We start from the raw sequence: 19,069 nt of genomic DNA, 5'->3' as shown, positions 1-19,069 counted from the left end.
AAACATAGGGGAAAATCTTCATGACACTGGTCTTGGCACTGATTTGTACACCAAAAGGATACACAACAAAAGCAAAAACAGACAAGTGGGGCTATATCAAACTAAAAAGCTTCTGCACAGCAAAGTAAAGAATCAAGAGTGGGGCTTCCCCGGTGGCGCAGTGGTTGGGAGTCCGCCTGCCGATGCAGGGGATACGGGCTCGTGCCCCAGTCCGGGAAGATCCCACATGCCGCCGAGCGGCTGGGCCCGTGAGCCATGGCCGCTGGGCCTGCGCGTCCGGAGCCTGTGCTCCGCAGCGGGAGAGCCCACAACAGCGAGAGGCCCGCGTTCCGCAAAAACAAACAAACAAACAAAGACTCAAGAGTGAAAAGGCAACCTATGGAAAGGGAGAGAGTACTTGCAAACTGGTAAGAGATTAATATTCAAAATATATAAGGAACTACTACTACCCAACAGCAAAAAAACAAATAAGCTGGTTAAAAATGGGCAAAAGACTTGGGGAGACATTTCTCCAAAGAAGATCTACAAATAGCCAACAGTTATATGAAAAGATGCTCATTGTCAGGGAAATGCAAATCAAAAAACCACAATGAGATATCACCTCACACCTCTCAGGATGGCATTATCAAGAAAACAAAATAACAAGTGTTGGTGTGGCTGTAGAGAAACTGTAAGCCTGGTACACTGATGGTGTGAATGTCAGATGGTGCAGCCACTATGGAGAACAGTATGGAGGTTTCTCAAAAATTAAAAACAGAACTACCATATGATCCAGCAGTCCAATTACTGGGTATTTATCCAAGAGAACTGAACTCAAGATATCAAAGAGATATCTACACTCCCATGTTCACTGAAGCACTGTTCACAAGAGCTAAGAGGTGGAAACAATCTAAATATTAGTCAACAGATGAATGAAGAAAATGTGGCATATACATACAGTGAAATATTATTCAGCCATAAAAAGAAGGATATTGTTTTGTATGCTACAGCATGGATGAAATTTGAGGACCTTATACAAAGTGAAATAAGCCAGCCAGGACAAATACTGCATTATTCCCCTTATAGGAGTTATCTAAAGTAGTCAGTCATCAAAGTACAAGAAGAATGGTGGTAGCCAGGGTCTAAAGAAAAGGGGAAATGGGGAGTTGCTATTCAATGGGTATAAACTTCCAGTAGTAAAAGATAAAAAATTCTACAGATCTGCTACATGACATTGTGCTTGTAGTTAACAATACTGTATACTAATTTATTAAGAGAGTAGATCTCATCTTCTGTATTTTATGTTCTTACCATACTTTAAAAAAAAAAAAAAAAAAAACAGCAGCCCAGAAGCTTTGATTTTGCCAGTGGCAAATTTTACCTCAGCTTTCCGAGGAGTAGAGAAACTGTACTGTTCTGCACTGCTTGTGCAGTGAATTCAGGGAAGCTTCTCCTGGGTTAGGGTGGTGGATACAGAAGCCAAACTATGGAGTCCACAAAAAATAATGAGAAATCCAGAAGAGCCTACTGGAATCTTCACTTTGGGCCATTCCTGATGCTCAGCACCATCCCAGATCTCCAGCTTCCCAGTATATAAGAACCTCAAAGTTGGGACTTCCCTGGTGGCACAGTGGTTAAGACTCCATGCTCCCAAGGTAGGGGGCCCGGGTTCGATCGCTGGTCTGGGAACTAGATCCCACATGCATGCCTCAACTAAGAGTTCACATGCCACAACTAAGGAGACCGCCTGCTGCAACTAAGGAGCCTGACAACCATAACTAAGGAGCCAGCAAGCCACAACTAAGGAGCCCACTTGCCACAACTAAGGCCTGACACAAATAAATAAATGAATGAATGAATGAATGAATGAATGAATGAAACTCAAGGTAGCTCTGATTGACCACAGCGGACACCCATCTTTAAAGAAGACAAAAAAAGCTTCATCATGAACCAGCAGGGGGTTTGAAAAACACTGGAAAGAGCTTATTTAATAAAAAGCAATTAGAGATTGAGATAACAGCATGATTGGAGACAAGATGGCAGAGTGGAAGGACTTGAGCTCACCTTCTCTCATGAAAACACCAAAATCACAACTAACTACTGAACAACCATCAACAAAAAAAGACTAGAACCTACCCAAAAAAGATATTCTACATGCAAAGACAAAGAAGAAGCCACAACGAGAGAGTAGGAGGGGTGCCTTCGCAATACAATCAAATCCCATGCCCCCTGGGTGGGCAACCCAGGAACAGGAAAGTAATTACATTGCTGAGGTTTTCTCACAGGAATGAGAGAAAACAACAGCAAAGATCAATAAAACTAAAAGCTGGTCCTTTCAGAAGATAAACATAATTGATAAACCTTTAGCCAGCTTCATCAAGAAAAAGAGGTAGAAGGCTCAAATCCATAAACTCTGAAATGAAGACTCACAGACACAGAAAACAAACTTATGGTTACCAAAGGGGGGATGGAGGGGGAGGAATAAATCAGGAGTTTGGGATTAGCAGATACAAACTGCTATATATAAAAGAGATAAACAACAAGGTCCTATTGTATAGCACAGGGAATTATATTCTATATCCTGTAATAAACCATAATGGAAAAGAATACGAAAAATATTATATAATATATATATATCACAAATATATATGAACCACTTTGCTGTACACCAGAAACTAACACAACATTGTAAATCAAGTATACTTAAATTTAAAAAAATTTTTTAAACCCCCTTCCCCAAAAATAAAAATAAAATAAAATAAAATTAGAAATGAAAAAGGAGAAGTTACAACTGACACCACAGAAATACAAAGGATCATAAGAGACTACTATGAGCAACTCTACGCCATAAGAGACTACTATGAGCAACTCTACACCAGTAAAATGGACAAATTCTTAGAAAGGCACAATCTTCCAAGACTGAACCAGGAAGAAATAGAAAATATGAACAGACCCATCACAAGTACTGAAATTGAAACTGTGATTTAAAAACTTCAAACAAACAAAAGTCCATGACTAGATGGCTTCACAAGAGAATTCTATCAAACATTTAGAGAAGAGTTAACACCTATCCTTTTGAACCTATTCCAAAAAACTGCAGAGGAAAGAACATCCACAAACTCATTCTGATACCAAAACTATCACCCTGATACCAAAAACAGACAAAGATACCACACACACACACAAAAATTACAGACCAATAGCAATGATGAACATAGATGCAAAAATCCTCAACAAAATACTAGCAAACGTAATCCAACAATACATTCAAAGGATCAGAAACCATGATCAAGTGGGATTTATACCAGGGATGCAAGAATTTTTCAATATCTGCAAATCAATCAATGTGATACACCACATTAACAAACATAATAAAAACCATATGATCGGGCTTCCCTGGTGGCACAGTGGTTGAGAGTCCGCCTGCTGGTGCAGGGGACACGGGTTCGTGCCCCGGTCCGGGAGGATCCCACATGCCACGGAGCGGCTGGGCCCGTGAGCCGTGGCCACTGAGCCTGTGCGTCCGGAGCCTGTGCTCCGCAACGGGAGAGGCCACAACAGTGAGAGGCCTGCGTACTGCAAAAAAAAAAAAAAAAAGTAGAGGAAAACCATATGATCATCTCAATAGACGCAAAAAAAGCTTTTGACAAAATTCAACACCCAATTATGATAAATTCTCCCCAGAGAGTGAGCACAGAGGGAAACTACCTCAACCTAATAAAGGCCATATATGACAAACCCACAGCTAACATCACACTCAATGGTGAAAAGCTGAAAACATTTCCTCTAAGATCAGGAACAAGACAAGGATGTCCACTCTTGCCACTCTTACTCAACATAGTTTTACAAGTCCTAGCCACGGCAATCAGAGAAGAAAAATAAATAAAAGGAATCCAAATTGGAAAAGAAGTAAAGCTGTCACTGTTTGCAGATGACATGATACTGTACATAGAGAATCCTAAAGATGCTACCAGAAAATGACTAGAGCTCATCAATAAATGTGGTAAAGCTGCAGGATACAAAACTAATACACAGAAATCTCTTGCATTTCTATACACTAACAACAAAAGATCAGAAAGAGAAATTAAGGAAACAATCCCATATACCATCACATCAAAAAGAATAAAATTCCTTGGAATAAACCTACCTAAGAAGACAAAAGAGCTGTACTCTGAAAACTGTAAGATGCTGATGAAATAAATAGAAGATGACATAAACAGATGGAAAGATATACCATGTCCTTGGATTGGGAGAATCATTACTGTCGGAATGACTCTACTACCCAAGGCAATCTACAGATTCAATGCAATCCCTACAAATTACCAACAGCATTTTTCACAGAACTAGAACAAAAAGTTTTAAAATTTGTACGGATAAACAAAAGACCCCAAATAGCCAAAGCAATCCTGAGAAAGACGGAGCTGGAGGAATCAGGCGCCCTGACTTCAGACTATACTACAAAGCTACAGTCATCAAAACAGTATAGCACTGGCACAAAAATAAAATATAGAACAATGGAACAGGATAGAAAACCCAGAAATAAACCCACACACCTATGGGCAATTAGTCTATGACAAAGGAGGCAAAACTATACAACAGAGAAAAGACAGTCTCTTCAGTAAGTGGTGCTGGGTAAACGGGACAGCTACGTGTAAAAGAATGAAATTAGAACACTCCCTAACACCATACACAAAAATAAGCTCAAAATGGATTAAAGACCTAAATGTAAGACCAGATACTATAAAACTCTTAGAGGAAAACATAGGCAGAATACTTTATGACATAAATCACAGCAATATCTTTTTGGATCCACCTCCTACAGTAATGAAAATAAAAACAAAAATAAACAAATGGGACCTAATGAAACTTAAAAGCTTTTGCACAGCAAAGGAACCCATAAACAACATGAAAAGACAACCCACAGAATGGGAGAAAATATCTGCAAATGAAGCTACCAACAAGGGATTAATCTCCGTAATATACAAACAGCTCATGCAGCTTAATATCAAAAAAACAAACAACCCATTCAAAAAATAGGCAGAAGATCTAAATAGACATTTCTCCAAAGAAGACATACAGATGGCCAAGAAGCACATGAAAACATGCTCAACATTGCTCATTATTAGAGAAATGCAAATCAAAACCACAAGGAGGTACCACCTCACTCTGGTCAGAATGACCATCATCAAAAAGTCTACAAACAACAAATACTGGAGGGGGTGTGGGGAAAAGGGAACCCTCCTACACTGTTGGTGGGAATGTAAATTGGTACAACCGCTATGGAGAACAGTATGGAGATTCTTTAAAAAGCTAAAAGTAGGGACTTCCCTGGTGGCGCAGTGGTTGAGAATCTGCCTGCCAATGCAGGGAACATGGGTTCAAGCCCTGCTCCAGGAAGATCCCAAGTGCCGCGGAGCAACTGGGCCCATGTGCCACAACCACTGAGCCTGCGCTCTAGAGCCTGTGAGCCACAACTACTGAGCCCACGTGCTGCAACTAGTGAAGCCCAAACACCTAGGGCCCGTGCTCCACAACAAGGGAAGCCACCGCAATGAGAAGCCCGTGAACTACAACAAAGAGTAGCCCCTGCTCGTGGCAACTACAGAAAAGCCCATGTGCAGCAATGAAGACCCAACACAACCAAAAAAAAAAAAAACCCCTAGAAATAGAACTACCATATGACCCAGCAATCCAACTCCTGAGCACTGATCCAGAGAAAACCATAATTCAAAAAGATACATGCACTCTATAATATTCACTGCAGCACAATTTACAAGAACCAAGACATGGAAGCAACCGAAATGTCCATGGACAGAGGAATGGATAAAGAAGATGTGGTACATATATACAATGGAATATTATGTAGCCATAAAAAAGAATAAAATAATGCCATTTGCAGCAACATGGATGGACCTAGAGATTATCATACTAAGCGAAGTAAGTCAGAAAGAGAAAGACAAATATCATATGATATCACTTATATGTGAAATCTAAAAACAATGATACAAATGAGCTTATTTCCAAAACAGAAACAGATTCACAAACTTCGAAAACAAACTTATGGTTACCAAAGGGGAAACATGGAGGAGGGACGGATAAATTAGGAGCTTGGGATTAACATATACACACTACTATATATAAAACAGATAATCAATAAGGACCTACTGTATAGCACAGGGAACTCTACTTAATATTCTGTAATAACCTATATGAGAAAAATATCTTAAAAATAATGGATAGGGCTTCCCTGGTGGCGCAGTGGTTAAGAATCTGCCTGCCAATGCAGGGGACATGGGTTCGAGCCCTGGTCTGGGAAGATCCCACATGCCGCGGAGCAACTAAACCCATGAGGCACAACTACTGAGCCTGCGCATCTAGAGCCTGTGCTCTGCAACAAGAGAAGCCACGACAATGAGAAGCCCACGCACCACGAAGAAGAATAGGCCCTGCTTGCCGCAACTAGAGAAAGCCCGTGCACAGAAACGAAAACCCAACACAGCCAAAAATAAATTAATTAATTAATTTAAAAAATAAAAAAGAATGGATAAATGTTTATGTATAACTGAATCGCTTTGCTGCACACCTGAAACTAACACAACATTGTAAATCAACTATAATCCAATATAAAGTAAAAATTAAATTTAAAAAATTGTTTTGGCTATTCTATGTTCTTTGCCTCTCAATATAAATTTTAGAACTAGCCTATTAATTTCCACCAAAAAATGGCTGCTGAGATTGTGGTTGTAATTTCATTGAACCTACACATCATTCTGGGAAGAAATTACATTCTGATAATACTGAGTCTCCCAACTTATGAACCCAAAATATCTCACCACTGATATTGTCTCCTCTCATTTCCCTCATCAGTTTTGTAGTTTTTAACATACAAATCTTACACGTATTTTGTTATATTTTCCCTAAGTATTTAAATAGTTTGGATGCTTTTTTTTTTTTTTTTTGGCCACACCTTGCAGCTTGTTGGATCTTAGTTCCCCGACCAGGGACTGAACACAGGTCACTGCAGTGAAAGCTCCAAGTCCTAACCACTGGACCACTGGAATTCCCTGAATGCTATTTTAAAGAGCACTTTAAAAAGTCTTCAAGTTCAAATGTTTGCTGTTAGAAAAGTACAACAGTTTTCATATATTGACCTTGGATCTTGTGACCTTGCTAATTTTACCTACTATATCCAGGAGTTTTTTGGAGATTCTCTGGGATTTTCTACACAGACAATCATGGTATCTACAAATAAAGGCATTTTTATTTCTTCCTTTCCACTCTGTATGCCTCTTTTTCTTGCCTCATTGCACTAGCTAGGACCTTCAGGAAAATGACGAATAAGAGTGGTGAGAGCGAGCATCCTCGCTTTGTTCTGACTTTAGGGGGAAAGCATTCAAGTCTTTCACTATTAAGTATGATATTAGCTGTAGGTTTTTCATTCATGCCCTTTATCAGGTAGTGGAAGTTCACTTTTATTCCTAGTTTTCTGAGAGCTTTATCAGGAATGAATAATAAATGTTTCTTAAAATGCTTTTTCTGCATCTATTGAGATGATCATATGGTTTTTCTTCTTTAGTCTGTTGATATGGTGAATTGCATTGATTGATTTATGACTAGTGAACCAATCTTGCATCTTGTGATAAACTCCACTTGGTCACGATATATTTTCTACTCTTTTTATATACTGAATTTTGTTCAATTTTGTTTACTGTGAGAAAATAAACAACAGGAAACTTACCATCTTAACCACTTTTAAGTGTACAGTTCAGTGGTATTAAATATATTCAGTATGTGTTCAACCATCACCACTATCCATTTCCATAGCTCTTTTCTTCTTGGAAAACTGAAACCCTGTACCCATTAAACAATATTTCCCCATTCCCCCTGTCCCTAGCCCCTCAAAATCACCATTCTACTTTTTGCCTCTATGACTTTGACTATGTGAAGTATCTCATATAAGTGGAATCATACGGTGTTTGTTGTTTTGTGACTGGCTTATTTCATTTAGCGTAAGGCCCTCAAGTTTTATCCATACTGTAGCGTTACCAGAATTTCCTTCCTTTTCAAGGCCGAATAATATTCCTTTGCATGCATATACCACATGTTGCTTATCCATTCATCTATCAATGGACACTTGGGGTGCATCCATCTTTTACCTATCATGAATAACGCTATGAAGATGGGTGTACAAATATCTCTTCAAACCCCTCATTTTTTTAACTGAAATACAGTTGACATATAATAGTATGTTAGTTTCAGGTGTACACATAGTGATTTGACAATCAAATACATTATGAAATGATCACCACAATAAGTCTAGTAACCATCTATCACCATACAAAATTATTACAGTATTATTTGCTATATAATGTGTATTACATTCCTGTGATGTAAAAGTGGAATTGCTAGATCATATGGTAACTCTATTTTTAATTTTTTTGAGGAACCACCATACTATTTTCCATAGCAGCTATATCTTTTACATTCTCATCAACACTGCACAAGGGTTCCAATTTCCCCACATACTCCCCAACACTTATTATTTTCTGGTTCTTTTGATAGTAGCCATCCTAATGGGTGTGAGGTATACTGCTGGCCTCATAAAATTAGTTGGGAAGTGTTCTCTCCTTTTCTATTTCTGGAAGAGTTTGTGTAGAATTGGTATTATTTCTTCCTTAAATACCTGTACAATTGACCAGTGAAGCCACCAGATTTTTCCTGTGGGAAAGTTGTTCGGTTATTTACTACTTCTGAAGTAATTTCTGGTAGTTAGTCCTTCAAGGAATTTGCCCATTTCATCTAAGTTATCAAATTTATTGACATAGAAAATTGTTGATAATATTCCCTACTATCATTTTAATGTCTGTAGGGTCTGTAGTGATGTTCTTTTTCATTCTTGATATTGATTTGATAAGTCTCGCTTTTCTCCTGATAAGTCTAGCTAGAGGTATATCAAATTTATCTTTAAATACCACTTTTTGGTTTTAGTGACTTTCTCTATTTTTGTTTGCAACTTTATTCATGCCCTTATCTTTATTATTTCCTATCTTCTGTTTGTTTTGGATTTCATTTGCTCTTCTGTTTTTTAGTTTCTTAAGGTGGAGGCTAAGATCATTGATTTCAGGCCTTTTTTGTTTCTAATATATGCCTTTTATGCTACACTTCCCTTTAAGCAATGCTTTAGCATGTGCTGCATTTTAACTGTCATTCCATTCAAAGTAGTTTTTAATTCCCCTTATGCCTTCCTCTTTGACTCAGGGTTATTTAAAAGTGTGTTGTGTAATTTCCAAATAGTTGGAAATTGCCCAGATATTGTTATTAATTTCTAGCTTAATTCTCCTGGGATCAGAGAACATACTTTATATGATTTCTTAAATTTCTTGAAATTTGTTTTATGGCCCAGAATATGATCTAACTTGGGGAATTTCCTACATACACTTGACGAGAATGTGTATGCTACTGCTGGATGGAGTATTCTCTAACAGTCAATTACATCAAGTTGGCTAATAGGGCTGTTTAGGTCTCTACATCCCTACCCATTTTCTGTCTACTAGTTCTATGGATTACTGAAAAAGGAGAGTTGAACTTGCCAGCTAAAGCTGTGAATTTGTCTATTTCACCTTTGGTTCTTTCAGTTGTGTTAGGTGCATTCACATTTGTGACTGTTAAGTGTTCTTGATGAACTGACCCCTTATTCATTATGTAATGCCCGTCTTCTTCCTTGGCAGTATTTCTTGAAGTCTACTTTGGTGTTAATAGAGCCACCTCATCTTTCTTTTGATTAGTGTTTTGCATGGCATATGTTTTTTCCATTTTTTACTTCTAACTTATCTATGTCTCTATATTTAAGGTGAGTTTGTTGTAGATAGCATATAGAGTTGGTTCTTGATTTTTTTTAAATCCAATCTAACAATCCCTGCAGTACTTTTTTGAAAGGTAATTCTCTAAGTACTTGTTTTTTTAAAAATGCACCTGTGCTGGGGGGTCATGGAGCTGGTTTTTCATGCAGAATGAGAGTGGCCCAGGGCCAGGGTATGGCAGCCCTGCTCTGGGATGGCAACCTGGCCATGTGGGCCCCAGTCACATCTCCAGGCACCTGCCTCCCGCTGAGCTGCATGCCAGTTGCCCCAGTCTCCCAGCCTCCATCCCACCGGGCCCTCCCAGTGCTCATTTTTTCAAAGAAAATTAGGTGTCTTTCCACATTAAGGCACTTTTCAAGCCACTAGCTCTGATTCTTTGTGATGCAAATTTTTCCTTGTTCTAGAGGTTGCTTACAGACTTGTCATGTAAATTAAACGTAATTCCTTCCTTCAAAAAGAGCCTGAAGTATTCTTAGTATTTCTAATCTTCTCCCAATCGTAATGAGAAGCAAATATTATCCCCCCAATAATTCCCAAATCACTGGCCTCGACTCAAACCTCCCAAGTCATTATCTTCAGCTTGATGTTTAGACTCAATCTGTCTAAAACTGAACTGTTATCTTTCCCCTCACAGTCTTCCTCTCAAATCTGTACCCCTGTTTTGTATCCCTCCTCTCAGTGAGTAGTATTACTATTCTCTCAATTGCCAAAACAGAAACCCAGGCATTACTCTCTTGTCTCCCTTCATCCAAGCTATCACAAAACTGCATTAGTTCTACTCCTATATAAGAGACCAAAATGGCAGAGTAGGAGAACACTGGACTTGCCTCCCTGCACAAACACATCAAGAATACATTTACATGCAGAGCAATTATCACTGAAAGCAAACTGGAGACAGGCATAAAGATTCTTATATGTGCAAGGCTATAAAGAAAGATCCACACAGAGTCAGGTAGGAAGGCAAGAGAAGCAATAAGGTCAGGACCTACGCAAACATACAGTAAAGGCTGTGGATCAGCCACTTAAATAAGCTAGTATGAAGATTAAAAGACAAAAACTGTACATCAACTACAACCACAATAAGCAGTTAAGGGATAAACATGAAGATGTAAATATGACACCAAAAACACAAAACGTGGGGGAGGGGAATTTTAAAAAGTATATCTTTTAGAATGTGTTTGAACTTAAATGACTCTCAGTTTGAAACAAGCAGATATAGTTACAGGTCAACATATATGAACCCTATAGTAACTACAAATCAAAAACCTACAATAGATACCCAAGAACTAGAGAGAAGGAAACACGAGCATACAGCTAAAGAAAATCATCACACTACAAGGGTAAAAACTAAAAGAAGAAAAGAACAGAGAAGGACTACAAAAACAACCAGAAAATAAGTAACAAAATGGCAATAACTACATACCTATCAATAATCACTTTAAATGCCAATGGACTAAATGCTCTAATCAAGACACAGGGTGGCTAATTGGATGAAAAAACAAGACCCATTTATATGCTGCTCACAAGAGACTCACTTCAGACGTAAAGACACACACACACACACACACACACACAGACTCTCAAAGTGAGGGGATGGAAAAAGAAATTTCATGCAAATGGAAGCAACAAGAAAGCTGGGGTAGCAATACTCATATCAGACAAAGTAGACTTTAAAACAAAATCTGTAACAAACACTCATATCAGACAAAGTAGACTTTAAAACAAAATCTGTAACAAACACTCATATCAGACAAAGTAGAGTTTAAAACAAAATCTGTAACAAAAGACAAAGAAGGGCATTATATAATGATAGGAGATCAATACAAGAAGAGCATACAACATTCATTAAAATATATGCACCTAATATAGGAGCACCTAAATATGTAAAGCAAGTATTAACAGACATAAAGGGAGAAACTGACAATAATACAATAATAGTAGGGGACTTTAACACCCCACTTACGTCCATGGACAGATCGTCCAGACAGAAAATCAATAAGGAAACAGTGGTCTTGTATGACACATTAGACCAGCTGGACTTAATAGATATCTACAGGATATTCTATCCCAAAACAGCAAAGTACACATTCTTTTCAATTGCACATGGAATGTTCTCCAGGACAGATCATATGCTAGGCCACAGAACAAGTCCCCCAAAATTTAATCAAAATAAAAACACTAATTCAAAAAGATACATGTACCCCAATGTTCACAGCGTTATTTAGAATAGCCAAGATACGGGAAGCAACCAAAGTGTCCATGAAGAGATGAACGGATAAAGAAGATGTGGCATATATATAAATACACATACATATACACAGTGGAATATTACTCAGCTATAAAAAAAGAATGAAAATTTGCCATTTATAACAACATGCATGGACCTGGAGGGTATTACGTTTAGTGAAGTAAGTCAACAGAGAAAGACAAATATTGTATGCTATCACTTATACGTGGAATCTAAAAAAAATAAAACAACTGAATGAATTAAAAATGAAAAAAACAGAAACAGATTTACATATATAGAGAACAAACTACTGGTTACCAGTAAGGAGAGGGAAGGGAGGAGGGGCAAAATAGGGGCAGGGGATTAAGAGGTTCAAACTACAACACGTAAAATAAATTAGCTACAAGGATATATTGTACAGCACAGGGAATACAGTCAATATTTTATAATAACTTTAAATGGAGTATAAGTTATAAAAATATTGAAGTGCTATGTTGTACACCTGAAACTAATATAATATTGTAAATCAACTATACTTCAATATTTTTTTAAAAAGATGCAAGTTCTGCAGTATGCAACTTGAGTTTTTACCAATTATGTTCTAGGACGATAAACCATTCTTTGAAGAAAAACATTCTACTCATACATATTTTTTTCAGTTATCTTCCCTTTTCCATCCTCATTTTATCTTCAGTGTCACTACCCTTTTCCGGGCCACCATCATTTCTTACCTGGACTTCTGCAATGGTCTCCTAATAGTTGTTCCTCCTACTCACAGTCTCGAAGCTCCCAGCATTCTTCTACCCTAGTTTCCAAAACCTTTACTCACAGATTCAAAGTCCCTTAACTCCTTCTTCCTTATTTATCCTCATCTCTCACCCTTTCCTTTTTCACCAAAGCCACTGCCCCCAACACACCCCTACATCTATAATGATTAACAGTGTACTTTCCAGGTCCTAGAACAATGGATGCACTCTTCTGCATCACGTCTTTTCACATACTGTTCCTTTACTGAGACTGTCCATCTCCTCCTGCCTTCACCTGATTTTTACTTATCCTTCAGACATCAATTAAGGTACCCTTTTCCTGGGGATCTTTCCATGACACCGTAAGCTGGGTTATGTGCTCTTCATCTCTTTAGCACTTAACAATCTGAAGTTATTTAGCTCTCTGTTACCCCTCTAAATTGTAACTCCCATGAGAGCGGAGGCTGCTTTACGTCTTGTTCACCACTCTATTCCTGTTACTATTAAATTCAGAAATGCTTATTTTGTTAATAGAAATGGGTAAAAATTAGAACAGAAGAGTCAATCGCAGTGAAAGACCTGTAATTCTGCTAGACTGACTGCACTGACAATGGGCTCAATCAAAGATATTCATTGCCCACCATGTCTTTTTTTATTGTGTGAGCATTACAGGACTTGGACTCAGAAGACCTTGGGCAATTTCCTTTCACCTTCTCTGAATTTTTTTTTTCCTTTTCTGAAATTTTTTCTTCATTTCTTCAATGGCTTAAGCAATACCTATATGAAAGTGATATAGGAGAACTGATGAGAGGAGATAAAGTGAAAGCCTTTTGTAAAACAAACAATGGTACATATACGTACATATCATTATATACATATATGTACATATCATTATATTCATATATGTATCACTGACTAATCCATGTTGCCCAAAGTCTAATGGCTTATTTTTAATGCATCAGTGCTTTTTACTATTAATTTCCAATATTTTAATAAAGCACAGGATAAACACAAATTTACCTTTCCTGTTCTGAAGTCTAAAACCCTTGTTTTAAAACCTTTGTCATCCAATATCAATTTTTTGAGCGGATCCTTAAGTATTATACTTGCTATGTATTAAATTAAAATTCTTGATCCATTTACTAAAGTAAGAAATGATTGGTTTTGGCTAAGGGCCACACTAATGTTGTAAGAGTTCGTTATTTCATTTGAAACAAAGAAAAAACAACAAAAATTTTAAAGGAGACTACTATTTCTCAATGAAACATTATATTCAGGATTTCTACCACAATTAAAAGGCTTCACTTTTCAGAAAGATTCTTTTCTCTTAAAAAAATAGAGGAAACAAAGTCATAAATTTCCTGAGGTGAAAACATATAATAAACAGTGTCTTATTCCCCAGTGTCCAAAATGGTGAAATAAAATGGATATATATGATAAGCATAAATATAAATGGAAATGGTACATTTTCAATGAATGTTTATTATGATTGCTGCCGTTATTCAGCATATTATACTCTCTGTTAAATAAAGTATGTTGAACTGAAATAGTGAGACCAAGGACAACGAGCTCTTTTAAGCCAAATTCAAGAAGCTGTTAACACTAGCACATAAGTTCTACAACTGTTTAAAATACTGAAACGCGAAGATGAAAATAAATGAAAAAGTCAAACCCCGAAATCTCTCATATGCTTTCAATACTATATTTTAAAAGTATCAGTTATAGATAATATCAACCAAATACTTTTCCAGCAAGGAGCTATTGTGTGGGCTGAATACTGACTTTTGCAAACACCTGTCAGTCATTTAAGGGGGTCAGGATCTACCAGTTATTTGTACATATCTTAGATGCTAGGCATCATAAACCATGTATAGTCATCATAAACCATGTAGAGTCACGGTAGATTCATAAAGAGCTAGTCACATTCTTGCAAAGCATGTTTTATGATAAACACACCACAAACAGAAACTATCACTAGTACTGAGGGGCAAAATCCAGCTGGGTTTCTTTATCCCTAACCCCAGTTTCAGCTGCAGGTTTTTTCCAGTAAGAACAGTAGTTTGATTTACTCAACGCTGTAGAAGTCAGGGTGTGGTCACCCTTCTCCAAATAATATTACAAATGGATTTTCCCTGAACTCTTGCAGCAACAGAATCTTTAAGTGGTTACTGGTAGGAAAAGGTGAGATTAAGGTCAAAATGTCTGAAAAATAAAAATTAACAAAAGCTTTCAAGGACCACCCTAGAGACAATGGAAGCTGGGGTATTACTGAGACCACGAAGGTAATACAGCACAGAACACGAGTATTTTTTAAGCTTTCAACACGGAGCCCCAGTAACAGTTGAACATACGGTTTTGCCAGCTCTCCTGCTGAGTACTGACAATTTTATCCCAAATTAATCCAGTATACTAATAACCATGCCAAATACAGATCAATCACATTTCCCTCATCATCATCATCATAAGAGGGCTAAATGGGGACGTCCCTGGTGGTCCAGCGGTTAAGAATCCCTCTTCCAAAGCAGGGGACATAGGTTCAATCCCTGGTCAGGGAACTAAGATCCCACATGCCGAGGGGCAATAGAGCGGGGCAACAGAGCCCGCACACGCCAACTAGAGAGCCTGCGCGCCACAACTAGGGAGAAGCTAGCGCACCCCAACGAAGAGCCTGTGCACTGCAACGAAAGCCAAAAATTATTTTTAAAAAATAAAAAGCACAGAACTAAATGTAACATCAAATTCATAACAATCAATGAAACGTTTCCTTTAGCGTTTCTAAAACACTACCAACTAGAGAGGACGGGAAAATTAGACCAAGGAAGCCTTTTCTAAGTCAGGGATAAATGGGAGTGTACTTAATAAATTATTAAGTGTATCCCCTCTCCCTGGCTAGCTGACAGAGTAGAAACGGACCGCTATCCGCAGGTATGCACCCCGGCTCGCGTGGTCTGTGGTTGCATCCCCCAGACAGCCTGGCTACTCTAAAATAAACTCTACGTCGACGCCACTTGCTCCGCCTGACACCTGGAACTAGCATTATGAGCCCACCATGTACCAGGGACAAAGCTCCACACTCCCTTCGCGTTACCTTCGAAGCACATTCTGTGCGCCGACAAGGAAACTGAGGCCCAAGCTCACACAGGGGCCCTGACACTAAACCACCGTGTAACTCATCTTGTTGAAATGAGGGCAAGGGCGTGACTCAGATGCTCTAAATACTCACTAGGCTGGTAGTATTTGTCACGTTAACTCTTTTCTTCGGGGCCACTCGCAAGCCGCAAGCCCTCTAGAAGGGTGGGGAAACTGAGGCCAGGCTGTGACACGCCAGAGGTCACAGAGCCGGTGGCGGGCTGGCAGAGGCCTCGAAGGCTGAGCTCTGCGAATCTCAACGTCCGTTTGTTAACACTGCCCAGATCTTCTGCTTGGCTTACTCGGCCCTGAAATCTCGCAGGTTTTCAGGGGAAGGGACCTGGGCCGAGGCGCTCCCTCCCGGATTGTTTTCCCGTCAGCAGCCTCCGTCGACACGGGAAAGCGGCAGCCCGCCCGCCGGCCCCACCCGCCACCAGCTGCAGGGCACCGCGCCACACACAGGTTGCCTGTTCCCAGGCACTACCTCCTCCGGCTTCACCCCTTTGCCGCCTCCGACCTCGCCCTAGCCCTGCTGTGCGCCTGCGCGCCCGGGCCCTACAGCCCGTGGGCCGGCTGCTCACGTGGACCTGCACCTGGCCCCGCCGCCTACAATGGCAAGGCGGGGCCTCGCGCTCACCACGCCCCCTCGCTGCCCAGCCCCCTCGAGGGAGCGCAGCAGCCTTGGCCGATTCACGCCCCTCTCGCCCAGCCGGCGGCGCCTACTTGGCCGCGTGCTGTGTGCGCGTGCGCCAGGTCGGGATTTGGAGCGGGTCGGAAGACCTTTGCGCGGCCAAGGCTGCGAGCTCTACTGGAAGGCGGGGGACGGGGTGGGGGTGGGGGTCCGGGGAGGCCTGGATCGGGGAGGGGGCGTTTCCTCGGAAAGGGAAGGAAGTGGGTGTCACGGGCTGCACACCCTGCCCTTTTGGGTTTGTCAGAGGAACGTCAGAACAGACTACTCCAGATTTCCTCATTTCATGTCTAAATGCAAATCTCTGCAACCCTCACGAACTCCTGCATGTCATGAACCTCAACAGTTCCTTCAGAGCAGCACACCCTTTAGTAATGATCCTCTCTAGAGCATTCTGTGGGCAGAGTCTCTTCCAGTAGGAGTAGCAGGCTCAGAGTGATGCTCTCTTCCGAGGGCACCCACCCGGCCATCGGCCAGGTCACGCATACAACTCTAGTGACACTTAGACTTCTTCCATTAACATAACACAGTCACAGGTGTTCTTGTGCAGCTTTCCTGTGTATGGTCATACAAAGAAAAATATAAGGCTAGATGTAGACCGCGATGTTAGATTCAAAACCTGAAATATGTGCCTTATGTCAGTTTTGTATATTCTTATGCCACGAGTCCCTCGATTAAGACACATGCCCCTTGAGAACTAGCTTTCTGTTGTTTTTAACACGACTTAGAAGCTGTCGTGGCCTAAGTTGGGGCATTCCTGATACAGGACTTAGGTGAACATCTGTCCCCCATTTGTCATATTTGTCCCGTGGACAGTTTTTTTAGGTTGAGAACCTGGGTGCACATATAATGGGAAATAGCTTCAGATCTGCTCCTCTATCCCCAAATTTCATTTCCTAGTTTCTAGAGAATAGGAGAAGGATTAAGGAACAATGAGAATTGAACCAATAACAAAAAGCATTACTGCTTTGAGGTCTTAAAGTTCTGGTTCATCTTTGCCACCTCTCCCCCAAAGATTTTAGAAAAGTGACTGTTCGTGGATTGATTTTGATCACATGTTTCTTCACAACATTTGAAAGAATATCTTTCCTGCATTTGGATTTGTAGGGGCCTAAACTGAAATTCTGACAGAATGGAAGCACTGGAAATAGGCTGTGAGGGGAGACGGTGTGGGATATTAAGGGAGCAAGGCTAAGAAGATCCTAGTTGGTGGAGATAACAAGAGAGAGCTTAGAGAAAGAATGAAGACCATAAACATGGAGTGGGCGGCAGATCTAGCAGATTATTCTGATAGTAATGATAAGCTGCATTCTTGAGCATGAGGATTTGTATATTGCTTACAGTAACCAAAAAACATGACTATTTTCTCATTTGAGGAGTCCTAAGAGTTCTGGCAATAAAGTCGAAAGACGTAGGGAGGGGTGAGAGTTTAGTGCCAGAATGATCATCTGGGATCCAGTAGATCTCAGTGCACACTGCTTTAGTGTCCCCACCCTGCCCCCAACTTGAAAAATCACGGACTAGAGTAAAGGAGTATGGGGTAGGATACACAGGGCTCTGCCTGTATCTGGATGCTGTTGTGGAAATTCCTGGAGCAGGTATAGCCAGTAAGGGCTCACCTGCTACGTCTAACTTAGGCCTGCAAATTGGAAGGCACCTGGTAACTTACTAAATGATGAGCTCCTTAAGGTAAAGACCCTGTGTACCCACTGTAGATCTTTTCCATCCCGAACCTCCCAAATAATGATCAAAGATCTAGTTTGGGGGGTCCTTGTGGCAACCTGTAGTTCTCCTGAAATCAAGTGTTTGAGACTGCTTGCTGAAGGAATTGTATATTTCACAAGTATAAAGCCCATGGTTGAAGATTTTTAAAAACAAAAAAAAACCTGTTTCAGTTCACTTTGGGGGTGAGGGGGTAGGTCTCATCTTGCAACAGGTGCAGATTGTTCAACACAATATTCAGAGAGGTATTCAGCTGGCTATACTATTTTGTCAAATTCTAGTTCCAGGGTCCCTACTCCAGCTCCCTTCAGAGCCCTCATGCTTCCTGCTCCTTGTAAAAGGTAAAAACTCAGGTGTAAAACTGAACAGCATTTTGACTTCCCACCCCGTGAGGCTGAAGAGGAGGAAGAGGTGGAAGGGGAAGGTAGGCTGTACCAGGAGCAAAGTCCTGAAGACAGAAGAATAAGCCTCAAAAGCTGAGATCCTCAAGACAGAAGAATAAGCCTCAAAAGCTGAGATCCTCAAGATAGAAGAATGAGCCTCAAAAGCTGAGATCCTCAAGATAGAAGAGTAAGCCTCAAAAGCTGAGATCCTATGGTGATTGATTAGTCTAGTTAGCCCGTCCAGAGCTAAAGGTTAAACACAGGCTAACAACAGCCCAGAAGAGAACAATTGGATAATTCATTAATTGTGTTTCTGTTTATATACCCTCCCCCCT

The 19,069-nt window shown here is 40.1% G+C and overlaps 1 protein-coding gene across 6 annotated transcripts in view; it reads right to left on the bottom strand.

Annotated features, from left to right (window-relative positions):
• The window catches only part of LOC308623425 (uncharacterized protein), a 175,217-nt gene that overhangs the window by 35,460 nt on the left and 120,688 nt on the right, over positions 1–19,069 (bottom strand). The window contains exon 1 of one of the 6 annotated variants that reach the window (XR_014016820.1): positions 16,036–16,403. The exons of the other annotated variants lie outside the window; for them this stretch is intronic. The gene's annotated coding sequence lies outside the window, so the exon portion shown is untranslated. Of the gene's footprint in view, positions 1–16,035; positions 16,404–19,069 lie in introns of those variants that run through there. 6 annotated transcript variants of the gene reach the window in all.

This window comes from Mesoplodon bidens (assembly GCF_964165515.1).
Source record: "Mesoplodon bidens genome assembly, chromosome: 10".
NCBI classification, from domain to species: domain Eukaryota; kingdom Metazoa; phylum Chordata; class Mammalia; order Artiodactyla; family Ziphiidae; genus Mesoplodon; species Mesoplodon bidens.
This window is presented reverse-complemented; position numbering and strand designations above follow the sequence as displayed.